Genomic DNA, 14,872 nt, shown 5'->3' on the forward strand with positions numbered 1-14,872 from the left:
TCCCTTGAGTTTTTAATCTTTAGTAGTATTTTGACGATTCCTATAGCAGTAATGAATTCTAGTGAGTGGTGGTGACAGTGATCCAAAACGTTTAGATAAAATATTCTGTAATACAGTAAAGTGCATTCAGGTGCATGTCATGCTATTAAACAGTACCCTCAGGATCTAGCAACATTGAAATTCGGTTATAGGCTGGGAAGAAGCTTATATCTGATGTCAGAAGTGACACCCCAGCAGATGTCTTGTTCTGAGCATTCTGGACACAGGGACATTCTGGATTGCTTACCTTAGCCTAAAATGTCCCTCAAGAATGTATAATTGACTGATTGCCTCTTTAGCTTCTGCCACAGCCAAAAAATAGTTTCAGTTCTTCAGTTGTTATGCTAGGAATTTAAAAAGATAAAAAAATATCCTGGGTACAGATCATTTGAAGAGACCCCATGATTTCTAAGCAGCAACTTGGTTTTAAGCAAGTGCATTGTGTTATAATACATTTTAAATAAGGCCAACTAGTTTTTTAATACCTCAACTGCAACCCTCAAAACCAGAGAACATTTACTTGATAGACATCTTTCTCCAGGAGCCTGCCCAACTCCACTGCTCCTCTGTCTTCCAATTCTGGAGCTGAGGCCCTTCAATCTTCAAACTCTGAAGCAGAGCCTCTTCATCTCTTCTGCATTTTGGCTGGAAACCTGACATAGTTATCATGCAACCAGTTATCTTATTTGCATATTAAAAACCCTCATCGCTGGTGATGATCAGTTCTAAGTAGAACTGATAAAACCTTTGAAGGTTAGAGAATGCCTGTACCTTTTTATGAGTCATTACTTCCACAAGAAAAAGACTTGGTTGTTACTCTTTTTGTTCTGTTGCTGGGTTTTCTTTTAACCTTTGCCAGTTCTTCAAGACACACGCTTCTGCAGCACCAAGGTAATAAGCTCTTTTAAAAAAGCAAACAACATCAATACAATCTAAACCAAAAGTTTTACTGGTGACTCCAGAGGAATCAAAACAAGAGCAATGCTGAACACTTGCGGAATCACACCCTGAGAGTAATAAAAGCAAAAAGTACCTCCCCCAGCAAGATGAAAGAATGTATGTACCTGACTCCAGGTTTTTTAAAATATTTTTTTCATTCCATTAGAATTGTTTTGAAACAGGGGAAAGGAACAATTTGTGCTTTGCCATTTATGCATGATAAACCTGATAAACGGCATTATTTCAATGGTGATTGACAGCTCTGTACCATGGCCTATTTGTTAAGATAGCCACCCAAATTTTACTTTATTTTTCCTTATGTGGGTTGGAGCAGAGCACAGGTAATCTGTATTTAATTTAATAAACATAAGTCTTCTTCAATAAACTGGATTCCATGTTAATACTATTCATGAGTCCTGTGAAATTGAATTAAATTAGCCAATCCAAACCAGTTCTCCTTCACAGCTTGCATAGGTGAAAATCTGAACCCTGTTGCACAGAAAGCCTCGGGGCTCCCCAAGTGCTTTCTGCCAGAGGCTCCAGATAGGGCCATTCTCCCCAGCTGCAGTGTAGAGCATATTTTTAGTATCTTGTCCTTAAGGACTGGCATAAGTGCCACTGCATGATCAATTTCCTTTAAATTTGTTCAAATGCTTCAGGGCCTCATTTAAAATTCGTCTTCTTCCAAGGCACTTGATAGAGAGAGCTTTCAATTGGACCATAGTTTGGAATATCCATTCTCCAAAAAGTAAAAAAAAAAAGAAAGCTCTTTTCCTTTTTACTAGTTGGAGGAAACATGGCTGCAGTTTTGTTGATCACATCCATTGGGATGTGACGCCATCCATCTTGCCATTTTATTGCTAAAAACTGGATGTCCTGTGTAAGTCCCTTAACATTACTTTGTTCTAGCAGACTTTGTGCAGATCTGTCATGATCTCAACCCACGTTTGGTCCCAAAAAGGGATTGTCATGGTTTAACCTCAGCCAACCACTAAGCATCAATGCAGCCACTCACTCACTGCAGCTACTCCCTCCCAGTGAGATGGGGAGGAGAATAAGGGGGAAAAAAAATTAAAACTCATGGATCGAAGTAAGAATTTACTAAAATGAAGTAAAAATATAATTATAATAAAATATATAATCACAATGAAATGGAATATAACTCCCCAAAAAGGAAATTTTTTAAAAAGAGAAAAAATAAAGCATGTGGTGCCTAATACAGTTGCTCACCAATTCCTGAGCAGCAATTGGCCGATTCTAGCCAACTCTCTCCAGTTTACATATACTAGTCATGTTGTACTGTGCTATGGAATTGCCTTGAGGCTAGTTTGGGTCATCTGTCCTGGCCGTGCTCCCTCCCAGCTGCTGCTTGTGCACCTCCAGTCCTCTCACTGATTGGGCAGGGAAAGAAGCAGAAAAGGCCTTGATGCTGTGCAAGCACTGCTCAGCAGTAACTAAAAGGGAGAAGGTCGATCCAAGAGGCTGCATCAATCTGGAAATATAAACCAACCGAACCTTATGTGTCAAGCTCAACAAAGTCTGCACTAGTAGTATTTTATGAAAGTCTGTATAGATGTATGATCATTTAGGACCTGGGTGGATGTGTTGGCCTATGAGCCATGTTTAGCCAGGACTGGCAGGGCTGGAAAGTAACTTATCCCTCAGGAATTTTTAAGGCTGTCTCACTGGGACTACCTGACAGAGAATATTTTATGGGCTGCAAACTACCATGAGTGTCACAATCAGATACTTCATCATGCCAACAGGTCCTAAAGCCTAACCCATAGTTTGACGTTTTGGCATTGTTGGCATTATTTCCTGCCAGCAGTAGCAGACATAAAATCTCTCCCAAGGTATCTACATGGCCAAAGGAAAAAGAGCACACCTTCAGAAAAGAGCCCAGCACTTGCAGGTTTGTGCCTATACCAGAGAGAGGACTGCAGCAGGTGAATATGAACATACTGTAGTACTGGGAGCATCTGCACATCAGGTGCACGTGCACTGAGGGCTCAACCGTGCTCCTTGTAATCATCTCCAATGATAGAGCTGATCTTGCAAGCTGCCAGTGTTGCTCCTTCCCCAGCCAGACAGAAGACCTGATAACGGTCCCACTTCAGAGATAATTTCACTTGCAACCCTCCCCGCTGCTACAAGGCAATCAGCAGCGGAGGAAGACAAAAGAATGGAGTGAAATGAAGATGCTTTGAAATTAAATCAGTTCCCCGCTTCTCACGCTCCTTTCCTACCTTGGATCTGCCAAATCTGGCAATACCCTTTCTTTACATCAGTGCTAGACAGAAGAGAATATGGCCAGTGAACTCCGGGAATAAAGCTTTTCCAATTCCCTTCTTCACAAGCTTTTATTGTCACATCAGCATTAAGAAGCCAGTTGAAAAGGCCATGGCATCTTAACCACAATGATAAGATTCCTGTATCTGCAGTATTTCTAAGTGCTGCTTCTTTTTTCTTTAGCCTGAAATGCATTCTACCCCTTGCTTCATGTTCTGATACATGCAGAAAATCTTGTGTTAGTGGCCTTTGAGTTACATGGGCTTACTGTTCAGATAAATATAGCCGGTGGGTGCTGGCACAGAGCTCAGTATGTACTGCTGAAATGGAATAAACAAATGCTGCACCAGGGACTATGCTTACTTCAACTTTCCAAGGACAAATACCTCTGTGCCTGGCATTTTGACTTGTATGCTAAAATAATGCTAGTATATACTGTTTGCAGAGCCTTCCCATCCTGTTGTCTTGTAGCTGAAGCTTTTAACATTAATTGTAATTTGAAAGCAGCCTTCTCTTCCATTTAAATGATTTCAGTGCCATCAGCCTGGGGTTTATTGAGCTGGGCACCTTGTGGTAGAGATCCCAGAAGGGCTTAACTGTGTAAGGAACAAAATTTTCCCTTTAGGTATATGTTACTGAATTTGTTTCTTCAGTGATGAAAATCTGTTTTCTCTCCTTCCAAAAATAACCCATGAATTCAAGCATTAACCAAGCACACTAAAGACAGGCTTTGCAAGAGCATATTGCCCTCTTACCACACCTGCTTGTTAGATTTAGTCACTTAACTGGAGAGGTAGAGTTCTGTCCTTCACAGATAGAAACTCGAGGTGTAGTTCCCAGCAATGGTGCAAGAAATAAAGCAGGAACTATGGTATACTTCTTGCCTAAAATGCCTCTAGATTGATAGACAACTATTCTCTGGCCAGATTTAGGCAAAGTCCAGTGAAAACTCACCTACTTTCATCTATGTCCTTTATGTTCTCTTTGGTTTTGTTGTTAACAGGAACTGGGCTAGCCCCACACTGTGCCAAATGAGCTGCTTTTCAGGCTTTAACAGGGACTGTAGTATTAAACCTGAATTTTCAGTGTAGCTTTGCTTACAGATTTTGTTTCACAGAAAAGCCTGGAGGGTTTGAGTTACTGTGTTGAGGTCACTTCCATAGCTAATAACATAAGTTCAAATAAATCAATGGTGCATTTAAAAATATTGAAACAATACCGTTGCATGTTCATGGTGCATAACTGTTTGGGTAATAAAGATTTAAAAATTACTTTGCATTTGCAAGTTTAGAAAAAAAAGAATCCTGCTTTTTAAGAAATTATGCAAGAAAAATGCAGAACTGCACTTTGGCTTGTGCCCAGATTTGTGAAAAATGAGTGGAAAGTAAGCCCATTTTGTAGTCTCTTGAACTGAAACTTCTACTCAGTCTCTGAAGTGTGGTGAGATTTGTGGAAAAATTTCCCTTAACTTGATCTGGCTATTCAACTGAGCCCCTCTCAGCTGTGAAAAAGCTGGTACTTATGGCAAGACATTTTTTCAAGCAGAACAACTTCAGTTACTTGCTGTTCGTAACACAGTATTTCTCTGTCATTGCTTTGTATCTAACTGCACCCAGTAGTGTAAAAACATCCAAGTTCTGAGCTGTGCAGAAGCACTTCTACATTGTTTTGTGATGCATAGGAAGAAAAGGCTCCATCCTCAGCTATGTGCCTATGATTGGATAAATAACATGATGTATTCAGGGGAAATAGTGCTTTAAAATGTCTTCCCTCTTTTTTACCTGTTGATTCACAGATTTATTTTTTCTCAAAGGCAAAAAAAGCCTTAAAGCATCATTAGCTTTGATTTCCTGCATGCAGAGACCCTGAAGCATCATCTTCTCACCTGGAATTGAGCTCGAGAGCTTTCCTAACCTAGTGCATCTTCCAGTCCAGCTTGGAGTTTCAGAAACAGCCCCAGCCACAGTGATTTCATCTTCTCTACTCTCTCCTGGCACTGCTCTCACATTTGCAGGCCTGAAGAAGTTTGTTTCTTCCCTAGTACTGAAAGAAATACTACTGACTGCCTTTAGTTCTCATTTGAAGGGTCTTGACAGATGTTGTTGCATCTTGTACCTTCTCCAGCTAGCTTGAAGAGTTTTTGCTGCTAGCATTTTCTCCTTGCAGAAATGGCATGTACCTTGTAATCAGCTCACCTCCTGATCTTTTTTTTCATGAGCTAAACACATAGAGGGTCTCACTTCTCTTACAGTGAAGAATTTTTTTCCCAGACCCAGAATAATTTTAGTTGCTTGTCAGCATAAAATACCTGTATTTTATAATGTGCGTTTAGAAGGTGGAAACCCAAGTGCTTTACTACTGATTTAACCAATATCCTGTAGAAGTTAAAATTGTATCCTTTGGTTTCAGTGTCACATGAGCAATCTAGTATTCAGGCAGTTCTGACATCTGTGTACTTTTAAAATACCAGTCTGCCTGGTTTCCAGAAAATGTAGCCTGTATTCTGAAACATGCAATCTTATGTTTGGCTGCATAAAAGACATTTGGTGTGAGTGACTCCAGCTTACCTGCCAGCCTGGTTTGCTCTCTGGCTACTGGCTGCTCTTCACTGTAATTTGCTGGGATTTCAGCCATCCCATCATCTCTATGTTTTATTGCTTGTGATATTTTAAGTAATTTGTAAACCTTTGGCTGGAATATTAAAAAGCACCAGTCCTACAACATTCAGTGGGGAACCACACCTCAATTGTATTATAATTGCTCATTTACAGCTACTTTTGGAGAGCCTCCAATTAACTGGCTCTTAATGTATTTTTTGTGTTTTATTAATATTGAAACATACTGACAAATCTAATAAAATGTTTACTATTTAGCCAGTGCTTTATTTTAATTAAAGTAAAGGAAATGGACTAGCCAAATGCACAGTTGCCTATGAGGTCATCTCTCTCTTGTCCTGGTGCAGGCAATCTGGATTGTGATGGACCTTATCTGGGTGTAGCATTGTATGGAAGCATTGTAGTTCAGTTTGACATCCTTATCTCTGTACAGTATGTATTTGGTTGATGTGAGTCAGCGTTGGCTCCTTATTTGTTTCATTCGTTTTCTCTGTCTTTGTAAGTTGCTTTATTTGGTTTAACCTGTTACCTGTCAGACCTCATAACTACAACTTTGCAAGGCAATGTTCCCTGTTCTATTTCAGGGCAAGTTTTCCACTTGCTATCAAAAGGAGTTTCTAAAAAGATACTTCTTTAAAATATTTCAGAAATGGGGATAATTCTGTTCTAATTTGGTTTAGTAGAAATTACCCTTTCTATCAGACCCAAAAGCTCCTTATTTTATTTGTTTTTTAAATTGGTATAGGAGTAAATCAGTGATGTGGATAGGTGTACATGTGTTTCAGCATACATAGTTTATTCTTGTAGTGTGTTTCATAAAAAGCAGAAGGTGATATTTGCATGGAATTTTGCCTAAGCAACAAGCTTTATTGTCCACTGGGTGTTAACAGCCTGCGTTTGGAGTTTCTTGCAAGAGACGTGGGTGAATGTGTGTTCAGCCATTTGTTGCAGCTGCAGAATGAGATCTGACAGGTCTGTTAGTTTCACATTCAGTAGTGACCTTGTAATTCTTTACAGTAACTCATTTTTTGTGTCAGTAATCACAATATTAGAAAAGGATCATATTTAGATATGGTAACCTATCTGGGAATTTATACTCAGGTAAAACAATTGAGTATTTATTTCTGAAGTAACTATATGATAGTTATGAAAAACAGGAGTTCCATGGGTACTTGCAATCTCTCCCAAGCAGTCTCAGCCTTCCAACAGTGCTCAGTTACACTGTTGCTAAATTGTCTATAAACAGTACATATGTGCACACCAGGGTTTCCAGCAGGACCAACCAAACCAGATTCTTGGGGAGGACCAGTCCTGCTACCACCAGGAAGCCACAATGGTGAAGTGCAGAGTCTTGGGTCACAGTCTTCCACCTATTAGTAGAGATTTGGGACAGTTAAATGCAGTGTAGATGTAAGGGCAAGGAAAACTTTCATTTAGACCAGTGGGTGCTCCCGTAACAGGAGACAATTATGTGTAAACGATGAATATGGGTAAATCAAACCCCCAGCCCTCAGTGCCACAGGTGAGATATCTGTGTTTTGTCCAGTTACTCCCATGAAAACATTTTGTGTTTTTCAAAGCACAAGGCTTTTGTTCTACCAAAGGCCATAGTAACAGCAGAGAGAAGAGAGAAGAAAAGAGGGAAGTGACTAATTCACCCTTAAAGCCAACTTTCAGAATAGCTAGTGTATCATTTCTGGTGTACATCTAAATTTGAAACTACCTACAGTGAAAATAGCATTCCAGAAAGTGTACCCTGAAGACATTTTTTATTGCAGAGTTTGTTAAATTATAACCTTTCATTGAGGTTATTACTTCAAGATCAATTAACATTTCAAATGTATGTTTGGAGACCAGCAAACAGGGTTTCTGCAGAGAAGTGGTCTCGGTACAGAATATATTCCCTGCTGCCAGTGTCACCACGGGAAGGCCAGGAGGAGAAGCTGTTCTTTTTGATAAAAAGCCACAAATAACTAAAACCATTTTGTGAAAGCTTTTTCCATGCAGAACACAGTTCAAGAGCTTGCAGCTTTGCATTTTAGCAGCAGTTACGGTTTCATGGATATCTCAGCTGGAAAAAAAATGTGTACCTCAATCGGATATAGACAGCCAGAAAAGTCCCACAACCACTTTTTATTCAGCATATGTGGCAATTGCTTTACATAGAATCATAGAATTATTTAGGTTGAAAAAGATGATCAAGTCCAACCGTTAACCCAGCACTGCCACATCCACAACTAAACCATGTCCCTAAGTGCCCTGCCATTAAATAATCTCTAATCAGGACAAAATTTATTTATTTAGCTGGAATTGTAAGACAAATACAGTAACAGAATAAATTAATTTTAAAGAATAGCTTTGACAATCATATATGTAACTGAAGATGGAGGAATACGTGAAACCCAGTGATACAACAAACTTGTTTTGCATTAACATGGCAAGCTGAACTGCTTGAAGTTGCCTATGATGTTTTCGTCCACTCAAAACAGTGCTTTTTAGATAAAGGGAATCAGTCTAGTTTCCTAATAAATACCTTCAGCCAACATTTTCAGAAGGGATTTGTCAATTGGCAAATGCCCTTGAAGCAGTTTTGAAACACAGGCATAACATTTAATGGAAATACAATGCCTCTAACAGTTCAGCTCACTTTATAAAATGTAAGTAATGAAGACAAGTGTATCTAGCTAATACAAATAAACAATGCTGGGAGGGACAGAGCTCCTTAGGCTGCCAGAGCCTAATACAGGGATCTTGCAAGGGAACTGTTACAAAGCCAGGGATCTTTAGGAGTTGTGTTTACAGAAAGGAGGGTGCTGAGAAAGCCAGCATTAACTGTTTCTGAAGAACCCTCTAACATGGGCAAACGTTTTCTTTTCAAAAAGGTAAACAGAAAATACCCATCACCAAAACTAACCCCCTCCCTGCCAAAATACTGACCTGTTTTACTGAATATCTTCCTTCCTTCTTAGATAAGTTAAAGGTTGAAAGTCACCCACCAAGTACCACAAGTTACCATGCTAACATATAAAAGTACTACAAAATGGCACTAGTTCTGTAGCTACAGAATTTAAGTAATGCTCCATGTAGTAGTGTGTGGTAACTGTTGATGAAGGCTTATGTTTTAATGGCAACCTGCATGTGTGTGAGGTATTACTGAATACCACCTGTTTATAAGCAGATTGATGTTAAAGCAGTATATTGCACAGGGGAGGGACTTTAAGTTTAAATGAAAGCATCCCTTTCCATTATAAGCAATTTGCCTTATCACAAACATTAGTGTTTCTTGAGAGTAAGAAATAAACTCTAAATACTCCAAATATTTAAAATAGTCTAATTGAATGGCAATTGGCAGATTTGTAGTGAGTGGGTGAGTAGAACTGGTCTTTCACAGCAAGCTCCAGTAGCTCTAGCTAGCTGTCTTTGAAGAGCTGCTTAGGGAAAGTGAAAGAAAAGAAAGACTATAAAATCAACAGCTTAATTGTACCTACTGGTTTTGAAGCTGCTGTGTGCCTCCCACCCTTCTGAAGTTAGCTGTTGTTAGATCCGCAAGATGCACGTCCCAGCCACCAGCTCAAGTGAGCTTGGTTGGTGCTGCTGTGCAGGGCCCGAGGGTGTGTCACTCAGTGACAGTGGGTGGATGCAAGTTGGGACTAGCTGACATCATGATGAGCTTCTCTTGACAGACCATTCTGTTGCTTGCATAAAACACAAACCCACTCCAAGCCTTTATTGCTATCATATATGTGAGAGTTTTTTACATATGCCTGTTTCGGCAAAAATTCTCAGAACTGTCACTAATGTTCCTGTCCTACTTTTGTGGACAGCCTGGCTGATTGTCTGCTGAAACTCAGGGCTGTTTTGGAGGCTTCTCTCTGATCCCTTCACACCTCCTGCAGGGGAGAGGACAGTGCTATGACTTCAAATGAAGCTGAGTGATTAGAAGGGAAGTTTCTGTCTGATAAGCAACAGACAAGGTGTTGGAAGTAGCAAAACAAAAAAGAAGAGGGAAAAAAAGAGTCTCTCACACTTTCTTTCCCTATGTGTAGGTTGGCCATGTTCCCGTCTCCTTGGGCCAGTATTCAAAGGAGCTTTTGCATCTAAAAATTTTCTTTCTGCCTTTCTTATAGGAACTTATAAATTACTTTCAAAAACTCATAAAAGCCATCATCAGTGAAGTGTTCTGATACAGAAGTAGTGTTGGTAATATTTGCAGAAGAAGATACTTGCTCTAGGGTTTTCAAGTATTTTTACACAAATTGCTACATATGAAAACAACTTAATACCAAATTAATTGTCTTATGCCTACATGATAGTCACAGAATGTCCACAGCATCACTTCTGTGCAGATCGCTGATAGCTAAAGATTATCCAAAAAGTTGTAGTCTAAAATGTGTTTGTGTGATTATTTCCATTGAATATTTGTGTATAGCAAATGCTGAATCCAAGCATCAGAGTATATGTCCAAGCATTATTTTCCAACAGAGAATGGGCTTTGGCCAAATATAGTTTTGTAATAATGAGTTTTGTTTTGAATAGTCAGAAATACATTCTGAATAAACAATTACATTTGAATAAGTATGTTATGACATTTATCCAAAGTTTATCTAAAATTTCATTCTAGATTTTGTGGGAATGGGGAGTTCTTTTATAGTATTTCCATCTAATTGAGTCAAAAGTTATTTAAAACATTGGCACATTTAACTACACCTAGCCAGACTCTAGTAATATTACATAACATCAAGAAAAAGTAAAATGAATGTTAAAAGCCACTTCAATTTCAAATTCTCATTTCCTTTCTTCGAGGTTATTACTTTGTCTAAAAAAATGAAAACTGTATGCCCCTCTATTGGAACTTTATTACCACTTTGGCAGCATCACAGGAACATTATTGCAGGACATTATTTTGACTTATGTGGTATTGACTGAGTTGATCTGTTTGAAGGGTGGAGGAGTTGGTATTAAACAAGCACAAGAACACCCACAGCTTTAGCACTTACTTTTCAGTGTGTCTTTGTTGAGAACCTCCTTTGAAAATCTCCTCTAATAGTGCAGAGATTTCTCACCTAGTGATACACATTGTGTCCAAAAAAGAAGCCTGCAGCTGCATCCTTTGGTGTTCAGCCAAGATGATGTACGCTGGCTGCTGCACCTAAAGACAGGTATCTGGCTTAATATTCAATACAGGCACTGATATGGGTGCACATCTGATTGCTGTGCTCAGAATTGCTGCTACTTGGCTTGTTTGTGTTTTTTAATTTCACATGTTGTCACTGAACAAACAGAAGCATCTGTTGCTGTGAGCCAAAACAAAGTGCTGCTGGATGAGAGGTAATGGGCAGTATCCTAGGGCAAGGAGGGATGTGGGCATTGCAGCATTTGGTATTGCAATGGCTGCTTCTTAGATAGGATATTCGTCTGCTTCTGGACATCCATGTGCCAAGGAGGGAGCCCATTAAATTAGTACCTGACAGAAGCAAACCAGGGGCAAATGCTGAAACGAATATAAAGCCATAAAAGAGGTGTTTTTTTCTTATGTTTTCCATCTGCTGGGAATCTTCAGTTGCCTGCTGCCTTCACCTCACAGACATGCTCACACTCAAAATTTCCATAATAAGAGAGACTTGTGTCCCCTTTTATGAAACACTTTAGCAGCTTGGGAGTTCCCCAGAAGGGTGAGGGGTAGGGGTGCTGGGTTCAGTCTCCTACCTTGCCAGAAGCCATTCAAATCGGTACATCACATCTCCCAGTGGAAACTGCCCAGGATTGGAGGTCTCTTCTACTCTTGTTGAAGTTCTGAGTGTTAACTAATCATCAGGTCAGATACAGAAACAGTCCTAGAGGCAGTGACTGATCCTTAGATGTACCCTTTCTCCAGTGATCCAAACCACTGAGCTGTTAAGAGAGAACCCAAGAATGGTTGCATGCTGTGTCCAGTGCTCTCTCTTCAGGACTATTGAGCTCCCCATGTTCATTGGGAGAGCTGTCATCAGAGGGATGTCTACCAGCTCTGTTCTCTCCCCTTCCAGAGAACAGCCTGCAGACTGTTTCTTGGGTTGCCATCCTGAGAAGTGAAAGTCTTTATGACAGTAAGCAAAAGAGAAAGCACGATGCATAACCTCACATACTGCTTGAGTGTTAACATCTACAGATGGTGGAACATCACCCTCTACTTCTACACAGATGAAAAGGGAAATAAGAGCTAAGCCTATGTTTTGTGGGAGTTCAGAGTAGCTGTGATCTGTGTGCTTTGAGGATGGTCCATATGAGCGAGGGTGTTTCATTTTGAGCCCAGTGTAGGCCACTGTTAGACAAGGACCAAGCTGCTCTGCTGTTCAGGACCAGAGGTCCTGCTGCAAGTGTGTGAGGATGGGTAGTTATCTGTGGCTTACTACAGGGGAATATATGGGTTTTTAATACAATGATTAGAATAAAAGATTTCTGAGGGCTTTTTCTTGATAAGCATGCAAAGCAGCAGGTATGATTTGACCTATCTTTTTAGCCTTCTGGCTGTGCCTCCCCATTTGCTCAAGATCCCTCTCTGTGTGTGTGTTCAGAAAGTCATTTGATGCTGATTAGAACTAATTCACCACCACAGTGGGGGAAATTCACTTACACTGCTCTGTGCTAACAGCTATAAGCAGTGATAATTAATAGCTCCTAATTGCTTAATCAGTGTAAAGTTTTAGACTGTGTGTATGTAAAGGTTTTTATTTTGTGTGGATGACTAAACTTCCAATTAATGCATCGAGTCATGCAACCTTACCAGTCCTGTCTGTTACAGGCAGACAAAAATAACCAGTGTCTTCATTACCCTCCTCAGGTCCCTTTCTGTAGTCATTACTGTGCCCTGAAGACATTTTTCTGTAGCAGCTGAAATAACGTTACAGTGAGCTTCCTATCAGCTCAGAGCTGTCAGCGATAGATATGAATCCACCAGCCCGAGCCTGTTTGGTGCTGCTGACATGCTCTTCTTGACTTTCCATTTATTCTTTTACCTCTGGTGGCCAATCTCTTTTAAAATCAAAACTGTCTGCCACCAGCGTGTCCAGCGATACTCTAATTTCAGTTCTCAACAGATCCCTGGTCCTTGTGCGCATGTGAGGGTTGTCTCCAGTCCATGCTATTCAAGAATATGCATCCCCCTTCAGTATTCAGGTTTTGTTTTCTTCAGTGCTGGCTGAGTTTTATCTCTGTTCCCTCTCCCTCGCACTATTCCTGTATCTTTTTCTGTGCCTGTCTTTCAGGGCATATCTCTTGGACTGTTTTAATTTCCCAGACCTATTTCCCATGGCAGTTTCTTTTCAGTTGCCTGTGCATGAGTCCCTCTCCATTTGTGCGCCTTTCTTCTTATCTACTAAGGAAGATGAGGGGAAGATAGAGGTGTTGAATGGCAGAGTTAGAAGTCCCTGCTGGAAGTGATCATTAGAGGGAATTTGCTTTCACCATTATTGAATCCTGTGGTCTCCAGACACACACACCTGGTAATCAAGGAGCATGCACCAGAAAACTTTGGTTTGTGGATGGTGGTAGCACTCTGTCCTAGCTTAACCCCAACTAACAACTAAGCAACATGCAGCTGCTTGCTCACTCCTCACCCATCTTCCCACCCCTCCCGATGGGATGGAGAGGAGAATTAGTAGGAAAAAAAGTAAATTAGCAAGGGTTGAAATAAGACCAGTTCATTAGCTAAAATGAAATAAACTGTAATATTAATAATGAAATAGCATTAGTGAAAAGCAATATAACATGTGGGGAAAAAAAAATACATTAAAAAAGGAAAAAAAAACCCCTCTAAATGATGCCCAATGGAATTGCTGACCGCTCACTGACCTGAGCAGTGCTTGGTCCTTCTTGGTCAGGTGCCCCCCGCTTACATACTGGGCATGACAGCCAGTGCTATGGAACAGCCCCATGACTAGTTGGGGTCAGCTATTGTGGCCATGCTCCCTCCCAGCTGCTTGTGCACTCCCAGTCCATTCACTGCAGGGTAGGGGGAGAAGCAGAGAAGGCCTTGACAAAAGGTGTTGTGCTTTTCCGCAGTGAGTATTCATCATCAATGAACACTATGCAAGTTTTCACAGTAAAGGGTTCCTGTTAACATTTGTGCAGGGTATCTTTATTGGCCGTAGAGACTTTGGGGTAGAAGTAACAATACAGACATGGGACAGAAAGGACAGTTGAAATGCTGCCATTTACCACAAAAGTAACAATATCGGTGCAGATGTTTAAACAGCTTGTTAAAGAAAAGTCTGAATTTGATGGCAATAATCCTATGCTGGAAAAGTATTTGGTGCTACATCCCCAGCTGAACTCACCTGACATCAGTGAAAGCAACATAGTTTGATAATAGTAAAGGAATTGACCCTTAGATTTCTGTATCCAATAACACGTCTACAGAGAGGAAGAGAAAAAAACCACTAGATATTTCTATAAGATACTTTCTTTACAAAAAGTTTTACTTTCTCTACCAATGAATACGTCTCCTGCCATAAAGAAAGGAAATCCTGAGAAGTGTGAGTCTGTTAGGTAATTAACTTTCAAATCAGTAGAAGAAATCTGAAGGTTAGCACAGGGCTGGTAGAAAATGCGAAATGATTTTTACTTAACAAAGAAAATGTGAATGAATGACTGTGTGACAATAGGAATAGTCAGACAAGGACAGGGAAAGCATTACAGCTTGATAAAGGCAGAACAATCCATCACAACAATAGTATCTTTAATTCTCGTTAATGCTGTGCTGTGGTGTTTGAATTATATTTTGATTGTATTATCTCTTACATGAAACTAAGGAGTTCTAGCTGCCTAGAAAAACAACACACAAGCGTATTTAAACCTTTTGCCTCATTTAAGCAATGGACAGAAGAGATTCAGACTCTTACTGCAGAGTATGCCTGAATGTTCTTGGGCTTTAGGCCCAGTTATGTCTAGAAACATCTATGTGACATCTAGCAATTTCGCAGCAGTGAATTTTGTAGGTGAAGGATGATCTT

At 40.1% G+C, this 14,872-nt stretch overlaps 1 protein-coding gene across 1 annotated transcript in view; it reads left to right on the forward strand.

Moving 5' to 3' along the window:
* ERBB4 (erb-b2 receptor tyrosine kinase 4) overlaps positions 1-14,872 on the forward strand; it is a 422,209-nt gene that overhangs the window by 205,482 nt on the left and 201,855 nt on the right. The gene's annotated exons all lie outside the window — the stretch shown is intronic.

This window comes from Colius striatus, chromosome 9 (assembly GCF_028858725.1).
Source record: "Colius striatus isolate bColStr4 chromosome 9, bColStr4.1.hap1, whole genome shotgun sequence".
NCBI lineage: Eukaryota > Metazoa > Chordata > Aves > Coliiformes > Coliidae > Colius > Colius striatus.